At 42.0% G+C, this 13,404-nt stretch overlaps 1 protein-coding gene and 1 pseudogene across 1 annotated transcript in view; both read left to right on the top strand.

Moving 5' to 3' along the window:
- Positions 1-13,404, top strand: part of LOC120877906 (GTPase IMAP family member 1-like) — a 597,608-nt gene that overhangs the window by 107,256 nt on the left and 476,948 nt on the right. The window lies entirely within an intron of this gene.
- Positions 1,688-5,798, top strand: LOC120877920 (annotated as a pseudogene).

Below are 13,404 nucleotides of genomic sequence, written 5' to 3' on the forward strand. Positions count from 1 at the left end.
TTCCAGTGGAATGGGTTCCAGTTGATTTACAACAACCTTGGCACGAAAGCCCTACATTATATGTTATTGAAGAAATATTGAAAAATCTTAAACGTGTTAAACATGTTTTGGGATTGCTTATTGTTGCCATCTTAGGCATGATCGCTATTGTCACTTTGGCAGCCATGGCCAGGATGGCTCTTCATAAATCTATACAAACAGTTCATTTTGTACAAGAATGGCATAAAGAAGCCGAAGTCCTTTGGACCACTCAACAAAAAATTAATGGAAAGTTGGCCTCCCAAGTGGCTGACCTTCAACAATCTGTTATTTCATTAGGAGATCAATTAGTCAGTTTACAAAAACAGGTGAGACCAAGATGTGACTGGAACTATACTTCCTTTTGTGTAATGGCTTTCAGATATAAGAAGACACAATTCAACTGGGATGAAGTTAAACAACACCTATTGAACCCAGGTAATATTTCTGTAGATATTCAAGATCTACAACAAGAAACTAAAAGATTTTAATAAACATCTTGATGTAATTTCTGGATCAGATTTTCTTGATACTGTTGCTGATAATCTTTCTTTTCTTAATCCCTTAAAACAGATCAAGACATTTGGACACGGAATTGTTCTGGTTCAGTTCAGTTGCTCAGTCGTGTCCAACTCTTTGCGACCCCATGAATTGCAGCACACCAGGCCTCCCTGTCCATCACCAACTCCTGGAGTTCACTCAGACTCATGTCCATAGAGTCAGTGATGCCATCCAGCCATCTCATCCTCTGTCGTCCCTTTCTCCTCCTGCCTCCAATCCCTCCCAGCATCAGAGTCTTTTCCAGTGAGTCAACTCTTCACATGAGGTGGCCAAAGTACTGGAGTTTCAGCTTTAGCATCATTCCCTCCAAAGAAATCCCAGGGCTGATCTCCTTCAGAATAGACTGGTTGGATCTCCTTGCAGTCCAAGGGACTCTCAAGAGTCTTCTCCAACACCACAGTTCAAAAGCATCAATTCTTCAGTGCTCAGCTTTCTTCACAGTCGAACTCTCACATCCATACATGAGCACTAGAAAAACCATAGCCTTGCTCTGGTTATGGGAGTGCTATTAATTATATGTTTGTTTTTCTGTATAGTCTGGAAAAGAACGATAAAGATACAACAAAGTCAACAACAGCAACTAGTGTTTCTCACCATTTCTCATCATGTGCAAAATCAAAAAGCATGAGATATAGGAGACAGGAAGAATAAAAGAACATCAGGCCCTGGCAAGGGCTGCAAGAGAAATTTATAATTACTCATAAACTGGATGCTATAAGGCATGAGACTCTTGGTTCAAGTCCAGAGGGAACAGTTCATAATCTTGAAAACAAGAGAGATGGGAGGGATGTTCAAGTGGGAGTGAACATGGGTAAACCTATGACTGATTCATGTTGATGTTTGGTAGAATCCAACACAACACTGTAAAGCAGTTATCCTTCGATTATAAATTTTATAAAGGCATCTGATTCTTGAGTAGAGGAGGGATTGAAGACACAGTATCACCTGGGAGCCTACTGCATTGCAGTCAAATGACAGGACTGGACTCACATGGAGATGGGGAAAAATGGATAAATTTTCATTTGGGGAACAAAACTCTATAGGATTTAGCGACGGACTGTGAAGAAGTGAGGAAAGAAGTGTTTTAGAGATGACCCTGAAGTTCTGCTTGAGCCGTTTCATGATGCCACTTACTGAAATGCTAACCAGGCTGGGGATAGAGGTCAGGGTTTCATTTTGTCCAAATTGGTTTCAGATGCCCACAAAATTGCCAGATGGAGAATGTGAATGGGATAGGAAAGGTTGGAACTCTGAGAAGGATCCAGGCTGCAGACTACATATAAATGGCACTCAGAGCGATAATTCACTGAATAGAGGAGGGAAGGGCACCCAGAACCAGTGCCAAGGAAGCACCTGAAGCACTAACATCTGTGTAAAGAAGTCTGGCAGTCTGAAAATGAGACTGAGAGCAGAATTAAGAAGTATTGAGAAAGAGAGGGGAGATCGAGTAGCAAGTTTATGAAAAAAGGGAAAGTGTTGTTTACAGGAGGTCAATGTTTCTGGTTTGTTCTGCATTTCCCTGACATAACATAGTTCTGCCTCTCTATTCCCAGGAATCCAAACCACAATGGCAGCCCAGTACCTCAGCGAACCCAGGACCAGCCACGGTGAGAGGCTGCTTGGGGAGGGCAGCCAGGCTTGCGGGGAGGGCTGGGACTCTCCTGCCCTGTCATCCAGTCAACACGTACAAGAGCAAAATGTCTTCAACCACATTTCTCATTTTCTCCTCATTTGCTCTGCTCTCTCATTCTCTCCACCCTCTCTGCATCCTCCTTGTGATGTAGCTTAACAGTGAGCAGGAAGAGAGTTCCAATACCCTGACTGCTCCTGAGCTTGATAAGGTTTCTTACTTGCTACTTCTTGCCATGTGGGCACGCGGATCAGGGGTTGTGGCCTCCCAGGTAGTTTCTCTGCCCCTCTCTTCAGCTTGAGAGGACTGGGAAGGAGGAATGTGGGGGTGATCAATGCCTCATTCAGGCCCCTAATTTCCCTGCTCCCAGGGGCCTCCCTCTAAGCAACAAACTCAACAGACTGATCACTCTGTTTCTCATATAACCTCCCTCTACCCCTTTATCCTAGGAATAGATTCTATCATTTGAGCTTTTGCTGGTTTAGCAAATCACCCCACAATTTAGGAACCTAAAACAGCAGCCATTTAGTTGGCTCTTAATTTTGAGGGTCACTCATCTGGGCTGTGCTTGGGTCTGGACCAACCTGGCTAATCTCAGCCAGACTGACTCATGAGTGGGTTCTTGGCTGGTGGTTCAGGATGCAACACAATAATCTTGGGTAGCCTCACAGATGTGCCTAGTGGTCAGCAAGCTCTGGGTTGGCCAGGCAGACAGGGATAACAGGGCCTTGTGTCCCTCATCAAGTAGGCTAGTCCAGGACAGGTGTAGGGTTCCAAAAATCAGAAAGAGAAGGCAAAGCACAATGTGTCAGTGCTTTTGGATTCTCTGCTTAACCATGTTTTCATGATCCTATGATCCAAAGCAAGTTACAAGGCCCAGTCAGACTGAAGGGTTGGAGAAACAGACTCAGCATCTTGATGAGAGGAGCTGAGAATCCACCTTCCCAAGAGGCACAAGTGCAGAGATGGACTCCTTTGTCGCTATGGCTGCCATCTTCAGAGGTGGCCATCCATTCGTTATCAGAATTGGCCAATGGTTGCAGTGTTGGCACTGGCCTTGGTGCCTTTTTACTGCTGGGCCATGAATTTCCTACAGCCTCTCTCTAAGGCCAGCCAATGTCTGGGATCTCCTTAGGTTGGAGCTTCTATTTTGAGGCCAACTACTAAGAATACTCTGAATTCTTATGTACATTTTTTCTTAGATAAACCTTAGCCATTTCATATCCAGTGTTTGCAGCATTGGGAAATTTGCTTCTTTTATCCTGGGATTCTGGTTCTCAAATGGGGAAAACTCTGCCTTAGGGATTCCAGGAGCAGCAAATACTTCATCAGAAAGTGTGTGGGAGATGGAGATTAACTACAGATTTTTGTGGACATCACAGGAGGGGTTTCTGCAAGTTCCTGGTCCCATTTGACTGATATTTTTTCATGGTTAGCCCACATCACAGAATAGACTGAAAGGGACAAAGCAGAAGTGGAGACACCTGTTAGGAGACTGCTGAGGCAGGGGTGGTGATGGAATCTGGACTGGAATGATGATCTTCAAACCAGAGACAGGGGAACAGATTTGGAGCCAAGAGAACATGCTGATGAGTTGGGTCTGCAAAGTGGGCAAAGAGGGGAGTCAAGGGCGACTCCTAGCTTTCCAGTATGAGCACCTGGGTGAATGGTGATGGCTCTGAAAATAACCTGGAGTTGGTAACAGTGTCTATGCTGTTGCGCATGGGATAACGTAGGCATTGTCTCAAAGTAGAAATGAGTAAATAAAACATAGAATTCCTAGTGCAGGAATCAGACCCTTAAGTTAAAGGGCCAGCTGGCAAGGTCTGCTTTCTTGGAAAAACAGGCTTTCACTTCTGATTGTCAATTGCCTTCCCTCTGATCTTGGGTCTATGCCTGACAAATCCGGAGGACTTTGACTTTATAGACACATTGCAGAGATATGCCGAGACTTGCTGAATACAAGCACAGAGAGAGCTGGTAGATGATATGGTGTTTAAATTTAGGTTTCAATTGCTGTGCTCTACTGTTTTTATATTAACTTTCAACTTTCCTAGGAAGTCGAATATGTATAGTCAATTTTGTTACCTCCTATCTTATGAAGAACAGCTACTAGTAGCAACTCAGAGTCCTCTTCTTAATCACATTGTTTCCTTCTCTATGAGCTGTCTGCTTCCACAAGGTCAGAGTAAGAAGCTGAAAGGGATCCTGAAGAATATCTGTTGTTATTGTTGTTCAGTTGCTAAGTCATGCCCTGGAGTTTGTGCAAATTCATGTCCATTGATTTGGTGATGCTGTCTAGCCATTTTATCCTCTGCCACCCCCTTCTCCTTTAGCCTTCAACCTTTCCCAGCATCAGAATCTTTTCCAGTGAGTCTGCTCTTTGCATCAGATGGCCAAAGTATTGGAACTTCAGCTTCAGCATCAGTCCTTCCAATGAATATTCAGGGTTGAATATTTATTCAGTGGGTGGGAGCCTTGCAGGGGAGACATTTGAAGTTCATTCTAACACTGGGTCTTCTTTTTCCTGACGTTCCAGGGCTTGCAAACCATGGATATTCTCAGCTGAGACTTGTCTTAGTGGGTAAGACTGGGGCAGGAGAAAGTAAAATAAGAAACAGCATCCTCACAGTGAAAGTGTTTCCATCTAGCTTTTTGGCTGTATCCATCACCAAGCACTGTGAGAAAGGAAGCAGTACCTGGAAGGGGAGAGAAGTTGTTGTCGTGGACACACCTGGCCTCTTTGACACGGAGACCCCAAATGCTGAGACTCACAAGGAGATTACCCACTGCATGGTGCTGACCTGCCCGGGGCCTCATGTTCTGCTCCTGGTCATCCCACTGGGCCGTTACATGCCCAAAGACCAGAAAGCCACAGAGAAGATCCTGACAATGTTGGAGAGAGAGCTAGGGAACACATGATTCTCTTATTCACCCGGAAAGATGACTTAGAAGGCATGGATTTCCATGATTACTTAAAGCAAGCTCCTACAGCCATCCAAGAGCTGATTCGCAAGTTCAGAGATCGCTACTGTGTTTTCAACAACAAGGCCACAGGAGCTGAGCAGGAGGACCAGAGGGAGCAGCTTCTGGCCTTGGTCCAGGATGTGGTGGACAAGTGCAAGGGGAGATACTACACGAAGAGCCTGTATCAGAAGACCGAGGAGGAGATTCAGAAACAAACCCAAGTGTTACAAGAAAATTACAGAGCAGAGCTCGAGAGAGAGTGAAATCTCAGATAAAATAGAAGTTCAAAGAGGAAATTGGGAAGCTGCAGGATGAACTAAAACAGCAAGAGTGGAAGGTGGAAATGAAAAGGCAATTGGCAGAAATGGAGGCTCACTGGGTTTTAAGGCAGCAAACAGCCAGAGATGATGTTTTGAGTCAGAATAAGATACTTGAAATCATCTTTACCTTGTTGCAGATTGCTTCCTTTGTCTTCTCTCTGATTAAGGATTAAACTTCATGAAAATCTTTCTATATTTCCTGCATATTTTCAGGTGGTCCTGCCCCATGTAACGCAGAGCATTCTCTTTTTTCTCTGAGACTCTCAGGGCTAAGGAGCGTAAAGTTCACTATTGATAATTGGTATATGTTTGATTGATTTAACAGGAAAGGGATAAATTCTCAGCTTGTGAAACTCCGAAGCAGAATATTGATGCTACCTATTTGTGAATTCTTTCTCAGAGACACCAAGACAGGGAATGCAGGAGACCAAAGAAGATGACCCCGAGGTTTCTCTCTTTATCCCTAGAAAAGATTTCTCCTCTAGATTCTTTCTAGATTGGTGGGTGATCTTCCCCTATAGCTTTTTCTCACTTATTTTGTCTTTAGACGGCACTGATCATCTTACCCTTATAGTTTATTAGAAAGATCAATTCTTTCCATTAGTCAAGCTTACAGAAGGAGATACTGATAGACATCCTTCTAGATGAATGGAAATTTATTCACTTATAATTTTACTGAAGGCCTCAAATTGTTCCTTATCAATTGAACAAAGTTCAATGTTCCTTATCATTATGAACAAAGAGTTCTCCGGCAAATAAATATTTCAGAACTCAACTACCTGAAATGCCAAAAGTCCCAAAAGATATTCAACAGATAAGAGAATAATGCTTGGTGTGTTCAGATGTATTTGTAGGAAATCTTTGACCAAAAACCAGTTTGCTGAGTAACCAGTTCTCTCCTTTTCCTGTGAAACTAACAGCTGCCCCATGCAGATGGTTTGCTTATGTTATTTTAATAAAACTTTTCTGTTCTCTCATATTTGTGCAAATTGGATTTTTTTTTTTTCTTGGAAAGCACCACTACTCCTTCTAAGAACACAGGGATGAATTTCAGTTTTTGTAAAAGTTCAAGATGATTTTGGCATAGACTTGGTCCACCCTCCAGACATCTCCCCTCTCCCTTCCCCCCCCCCCAGAAGGTTTGAGTCACATTCTCAACCCCTCTGTCAGTCAAAGTCTACATTCTCCTTGGATTCATCCGTTATGTATTGGTAGATATTACGTGTAACTGAGGTTTTTGAGACCTTTGTGGCTTTCCTTCTGTAAAAATTCTTTTAAATCTATGGATAAAACAGAGACATTCCTGTCCCTTTTCTCCTTTTCCAGTGGGCCCTCTTCACTTAGTAATGTGTAGGCTTTCCCCAAGCACATTTCCATGTTCTTCCAACATGGTCTGGAGGTCACATGTGACCTATGCCACCTCTCCTTCGTTGGTCATCTTAAAATCACCATCTCCATGCCCTAACCCATTCTGTCCAAAAGAGGACATGTGCCTTGCCCTGACTTCCCCCAAACATATAGGACTGAACCTTTAATATAGCTGTGATTTATCTATAGCTGACTCACTTTGCTGTACAGTAGAAACTAACATACTATTGGAAAGAAAATATTGCTGTTGTTCAGTCGCTAAAGTGAAGTGAAGTTGCTCAGTCATGTTCGACTCTTTGCAACCCCATGGACTGTAGCCTACCATGTTCCTTTGTCCATGGGATTTTCCAGGCAAGAGTACTGGAGCGGGTTGCCATTTCCTTCTCCAGAGGATCTTCTGGACCCAGGGATTGAAGCCAGGTCTCCCGCTTCAATTGTAAGGCAGACACTTTATCATCTGAGCCACCAGGGAAGTTAGCAAAGGCTCAGGGATATGAGAAGCACCTGGCAAAAAGCACAGGACTCCTGCAGAGGCGATCACTCTGAGCGGACAGATTCAGTTTCACTCTGCAGAATGTAGGAGACTTGGTCTCTATGGTTTTCATCATCAGTGTCTCAGTCAAAATTCTTAGGTGTGAATTTAACATGTTATTGTATTACAACTTTATTGTATTACAATAAATACAATATTGCATTATTTTAATATAATATTATAGTAAAATATAATAAATTGTAAATTAATAATGTAATGTTGTATTTATTGTGTTATAACTTGTGTTGTATTGTATTACAACATAAGCAAATATTCAGCCAAAGAACCACATATACCCTTCAAAGAAAATTAAATTCAGGCTTAAGAGAAACAAAACAAAACAAAACAAAACACGAGCTAGCTGCAGTGGTAATTTTCAGTGTAAATACATTCAATTATTCTTATTCTTGCATCCTAGGTTAATGCTGTAGATGAGACAAAGAAAATCATTCTGATATATATTTTCCATCTCATTACTGTAATCATTTCATCAAAATAATCTAAACATGGGTACATAAATACTTGTTTTGTTATAAGAATGTGCAGTTTAAAAGTCCCTGAGACACATCCAAGAATGGAGTGAAATGTATTCAGTGTAATTATTTGCCATACATTGGCACTGGCTTTCTTTGGGATTGGAATGAAAACTGACCTTTCTCAATCCTGTGGCGACTGCTGAGTTTTCCAGATTTGCTGGCACATTGAGTGCAGCACGTTAACAGAATCATCTTTCAGGATTTTAAAGAGTTCAGCTGGAATTCCATCCCCTCCACTAGCTTTACTAATTACCAAGGACTTGGCTCCCTTCCCCAATACTTAAAGAATGTGACTTTAAAAAAAGACATGCATGATATATATACATATAGACATATATAATATATATAAAATAGTATTTACAATTTTCCATGTTGGGTTTACAAAAAGCAGGGGAACCAGATATCAAATTGCCAACATCCATTGGATCATAGAGAAAGCAAGGGAATTCAAGAAAACATCTAATTCTGCTTCATTGACTATGCTAAAGCCTTTGACCGTATGGATCACAACTGTGATCTTCAAGAGACGGGAATACGACACATCCTCACCTGTCTCCTGAGAAATCTGTTTGTGGTTCAAGAAGCAGCACTTAGAACCTTGCATGGAACAACAGACTCATTCAAAATTGGGAAACAAGTACGACAAGGCTGTATATTGTCACCCTGTTTACTTAACTTATATGCAGAGAACATCATGAGAAATGCCAGGCTGGATGAAGCACAAGCTGGAATCAAGATGGCCAGGAAAATATCAATCACCTCAGATACGTAGATGGTGCCATCCTTTTGCCAGAAATTGAAGAGGAACTAAAGAGCCTCTTGATGAGGGTAAAAGAGGAGAGTGAAAAACCTGGCTTAAAATTCAACATTCAAAATACAAAGATCATAGCATCTGGTTCCATCACTTCATCACAAGTAGAATGGTAAAAAGTAGAAACAGTGACAGATTTTCTTTTCTTGGGCTCCAAAATTACTGTGGATGATGACTGCAGCCATAAAATTAGAAGATGCTTGCTCCATGGAAGCAAAGATATGACAAATCTAGACAGTGTATTAAACAGCAAAGATATGACTTTGCCAACAAAGGTCTGTATAGTGGAAGTTATGGGTTTTCCAGTAGTCATGTATGGATGTGAGAGTTGGACTATAAAGAAAGCTCTTTGCTGAAGAATTGATGCTTTTGAACTGTGGTGTTGGAGAAGGCTCTTGAGAGACCCTTGGGCTACACAGAGATCACATCAGTCAAACCTAAAGGAAAAGAGCCTGAATATACTTTGGAAGGACTGATGCTGAAGCTGAAGGTCCAATACTTTGGCCACCTGTTGTGAAGAACTGACTCATTAGAAAAAACCTTGATGCTGGGAAAGATTGAAAGCAGGAGGAGAAAGGAAAAACAAAGGATGAGATGGTTGGATGGCATTACTAACTCAATGGACATGAGTTTGAGCAAGCTGCAGGAGAAGGTGAAGGACAGGGAAGCCTGGCATGCTGCAGTCCATGGGGTGGCAAAGAATCAGACATGACTGAGTGACTGAACAACTAAATATATATACACACACACACACACATAAACATATATGCTTAGTTGCTCAGTTATGTCCGACTCTTTGGGACCCCATGGACTGTAGCCCACCAGGCTCCTCTGTCCATGAGGATTCTCCAGGCAAGAATATTGGAGTGGGTGGCCATGGCCCTCTCCAATATATACAATATATATACATACATACATATATATATGTATATGTGTATATAATATGTATATTATTAATGCTGCATAAGAGTCTCCCTCTCTGGTATCTGGTTTTTTCTTTTTTTTTTTTTTACCAATTTACTGATGCTGTGTAGTAAGTCATTTCCAGGCTATTAAGAAGACATTCAACCTAGTCAGTTCAGTTCAGTTGCTCACTCATCTCCAATTCTTTGTGATCTCATGGCCTGCAACATGTCAGGCTTCCCTGTCCATCACTAACCTCTGAAGTTTGCTCAGACTCATGCCCATAGAGTCGGTGGTGCCATTCAATCATCTCATCCTCTGTCATCCCCTTCTCCTCCTGCCTTCAATATTTCCCTGCAACAGGGTCTTTTCCAATGAGACAGTTCTTCGCATCAGGTGGCCAAAGTATTGGAGTTTCAGCTTCAGCATCAGGTCTTCCAATGAATATTCACAACTGATTTCCTTTAGGAAGGACTCGTTGGATCTCCTTGCAGTCCAAGAGACTCTCAAGAGTCTTCTCCAACACCACAGTTCAAAAGCATCAATTGTTCAGCGCTCAGCTTTCTTTACAGTCCAACTCTCACATCCATACATGACTACTGGAAAAACCACAGGTTTGACTAGATGGTCCTTTGTTGGCCCAGTAATGTCTCTGCTTTTTAATATGCTGTCCAGGTTGGTCATAGCTTTTTTCCAAGGAGCAAGCATCTCTTAATTTCATGGCCACAGTCACCATCTGCAGTGATTTTGGAGCAGAAAAATAAAGTCTGTAAGTATTTCCATTGTTTCCCCATCTATTTGCCATGAAGTGATGGAACTGGATGCCATGATCTTAGTTTTCTGAATGTTAAGTTGAGGTAAACGTTTTCACTTTCCTGTTTCACTTTCATCAAGAGGCTTTTTAGTTCTTCAATTTGGGCCATAAGGGTGGTGTCATCTGCATATCTGAGGTTATTAATATTTCTCCTAGCAATCTTGATTCCAGCTTATGCTTCATCCAGCCCAGCATTTCTCATGATGTACTCTGCATAGAAGTTAAATAAGCAGGGTGACAATATACAGCCTTGACGTACTCATTTTACTATTTGGAACCAGTCTATTTTTCCATGTCCAGTTCTAAAGGTTGCTTCCTGACCTGCATACAGATTTCAAGAGGCAGGTTAGGTGGTCTGGTATTCCCATTTCTTGAAGAATTTTCCAGTTTGCTGTGATCCACACAAATCAAAGGCTTTGGTGTAGTCAATAGGGTAGAAGTAGATGTTTTTCTGGAACCCCCTTGCTTTTTTGATGATCCGATGGATGTTGGCAATTTGATCTCTGGTTCTTCTGCCTTTTCTAAAATCAGCTTGAACATCTGGAAGTTCACAGTTCACATACTGTTGAAGCCTCTCTTGGAGGATTTTGAGCATTACTTTACTAGTGTGTGAGATGAATGCAATTCTTCAGTAGTTCGAATATTCTTTAGCATTGCCTTTCTTTGGGATTGGGATGAAAATTGACCTTTTCCCATCCTGTGGCCACTGGTTCAGTTCAGTTCGGTTCAGTTCAGTTCGGTCGCTCAGTCATGTCCGACTCTTTGCGACCCCATGAATCGCAGCACGCCAGGCCTCCCTGTCCATCACCAACTCCCAGAGTTCACTCAGACTCGTGTCCATCTAGTCAGTGATGCCATCCAGCCATCTCATCCTCTGTCATCCCCTTCTCCTCCTGCCTCCAATCCCTTCCAGCATCAAAGTCTTTTCCAATGAGTCAACTTTTCGCATGAGGTGGCCAAAGTACTGGAGTTTCAGCTTTAGCATCATGGCCACTGGTAAGTTTTCAAAATTTACTGGCATATTCAGTGCAGCACTTTCAAAGCATCATCTTTTAGGATTTGAAATAGCTCAACTGGAATCTCATCACCTCCAAAGCAAAAACACCTAATCGTGAATGTGACTGGAGATGGAAATAATGTTCAATGCTGTAAAGAGCAATATTGCATAGGAACATGGAATGTTAGATCCCTGAATCAAGGAAAATTAGAAGTGGGCTAACAGGGCTTTCCTGGCGGCTCAGAGGTTAAAGCATCTCCCTCCAATGCGGGAGACCCAGGTTCAATCCCTGGGTTGGGAAGATCCCCTGGAGAAGGAAAGGGTAACCCACTCCAGTATTCTTGCCTGGAGAATCCCATGGACGGAAAAGGCAGTCCATGGGGTCGCAAAGAGTTGGACACGACTGAGAGACTTCACTCACCCACCAACAGGAGATCACAACAGTGAACATCTACATTTTAGGAATCAGTGAACTAAAATGGCCTGGCATGGGTGAATTTAACTCATGTGACCATTATATCTACTACTATGGATGAGAATTCCTTAGATGATATGGAATAGCCATCATAGTCAAAAAAGTTCGAAATGCAGAATTTGCATGCCATCAAAATGACAGAATGATCTCTGTTTGTTTCCTTAGCAAACCATTCAATACCACAGTAATCCAAATCTATGCCCCAACCAGTAACCGTGAGGAAGCTGAAGTTGAACGGTTCTATGAAGACCTACAAGTTCTTCTAAACTTAACATCCCCAAAAGAGGTCATTTTCATTTTAAGGGACTGGAATGCTAAAGTAGGAAGTCAAAAGATACTCGGAGTAACAGCAAATTTGGCCTTGGAGTACAAAATGAAGCAGGTCAAAGGCTAACAGAGTTATTCCAAGAGTACACACTGGTCATAGCAAACACCCTCTTCCAACAACACAAGAGAAGACTCTACACATGGACATCACCAGATGGTCAATACTGAAATCAGATTGATTATATTCTTTGCAGTGAAAGATGGTGAAGCTTTATATACTCAGCAAAAACAAGACCGGGAGCTGACTGGCTCAGATCATGAACTCCTTATTGCCAAATTCAGGCTTAAATTGAAGAAAGTAGGGGAAACCACTAGACCATTCAGGTGGGTAAATTAGTTCTTTAAGTCCCAGGGTGCCAGTTAGTAGAACGATAGTTGTAGGACTGGAAGCTCTCTAGAGAAGATGTTGTTCAACCCCCTCATTTTGCAGTTTAAGTGACAGAGGCTTAAAGCAGTCGTGACTTGCACAAGCACAGTTGGTTCTGCCACTCTTACTATAACCTCTGGCAAGTCCTTAACCACATCTGGATTTCTGCTCTCTCCTCTGTAAAATGAACTGGTGATCATCACAGCTAACAACTTCCAGGTGCTTCCGGTGTGACAGACACTGTCCTGAGTACTTTAAGTACCTTTTCTAATTCTCCTAACTTTCTGGTATTTTTTTTTTATGATCATTTACCTTCTATTATAGAAGGGAATAGCAAAATATAGAAAGCTTAAATAACTTGCCCGAGATAAGACAATTAGGAAATTTTGCAAAGCTGATCTAGTAACCTAGGGAGAATTGCCTCCCAAATCCTCAAATTCCAATTCTTAAATTTATTCTAAGAAAACTGGTTGTGCTCTTGATCATCACGGGGAAGAGGAGCCCGTATGATATATCCTGACAGCAGTTTGCCCATTGCCTCCCAGGGTAGAAGGCAGACAGATTAATAATATGTACTGTGATTAGTACAATAGAAGAATGAAGTGTATTTCCTTCTCTCAAGAGTTTTGGAAATTTGTGCCTGTTCATCTATTTATTGACATTGATTGGCTGTTTGCAGTGGCTGGTAGGTTTTATACTAGACACTGACAATCTAGAGATAAGGAAAACAAAGTCCCTTTTGAGACTGACGTCATTCACTTAGCATAATGATTTGGGG

Source organism: Oryx dammah, unplaced genomic scaffold (assembly GCF_014754425.2).
Source record: "Oryx dammah isolate SB20612 unplaced genomic scaffold, SCBI_Odam_1.1 HiC_scaffold_18, whole genome shotgun sequence".
NCBI lineage: Eukaryota > Metazoa > Chordata > Mammalia > Artiodactyla > Bovidae > Oryx > Oryx dammah.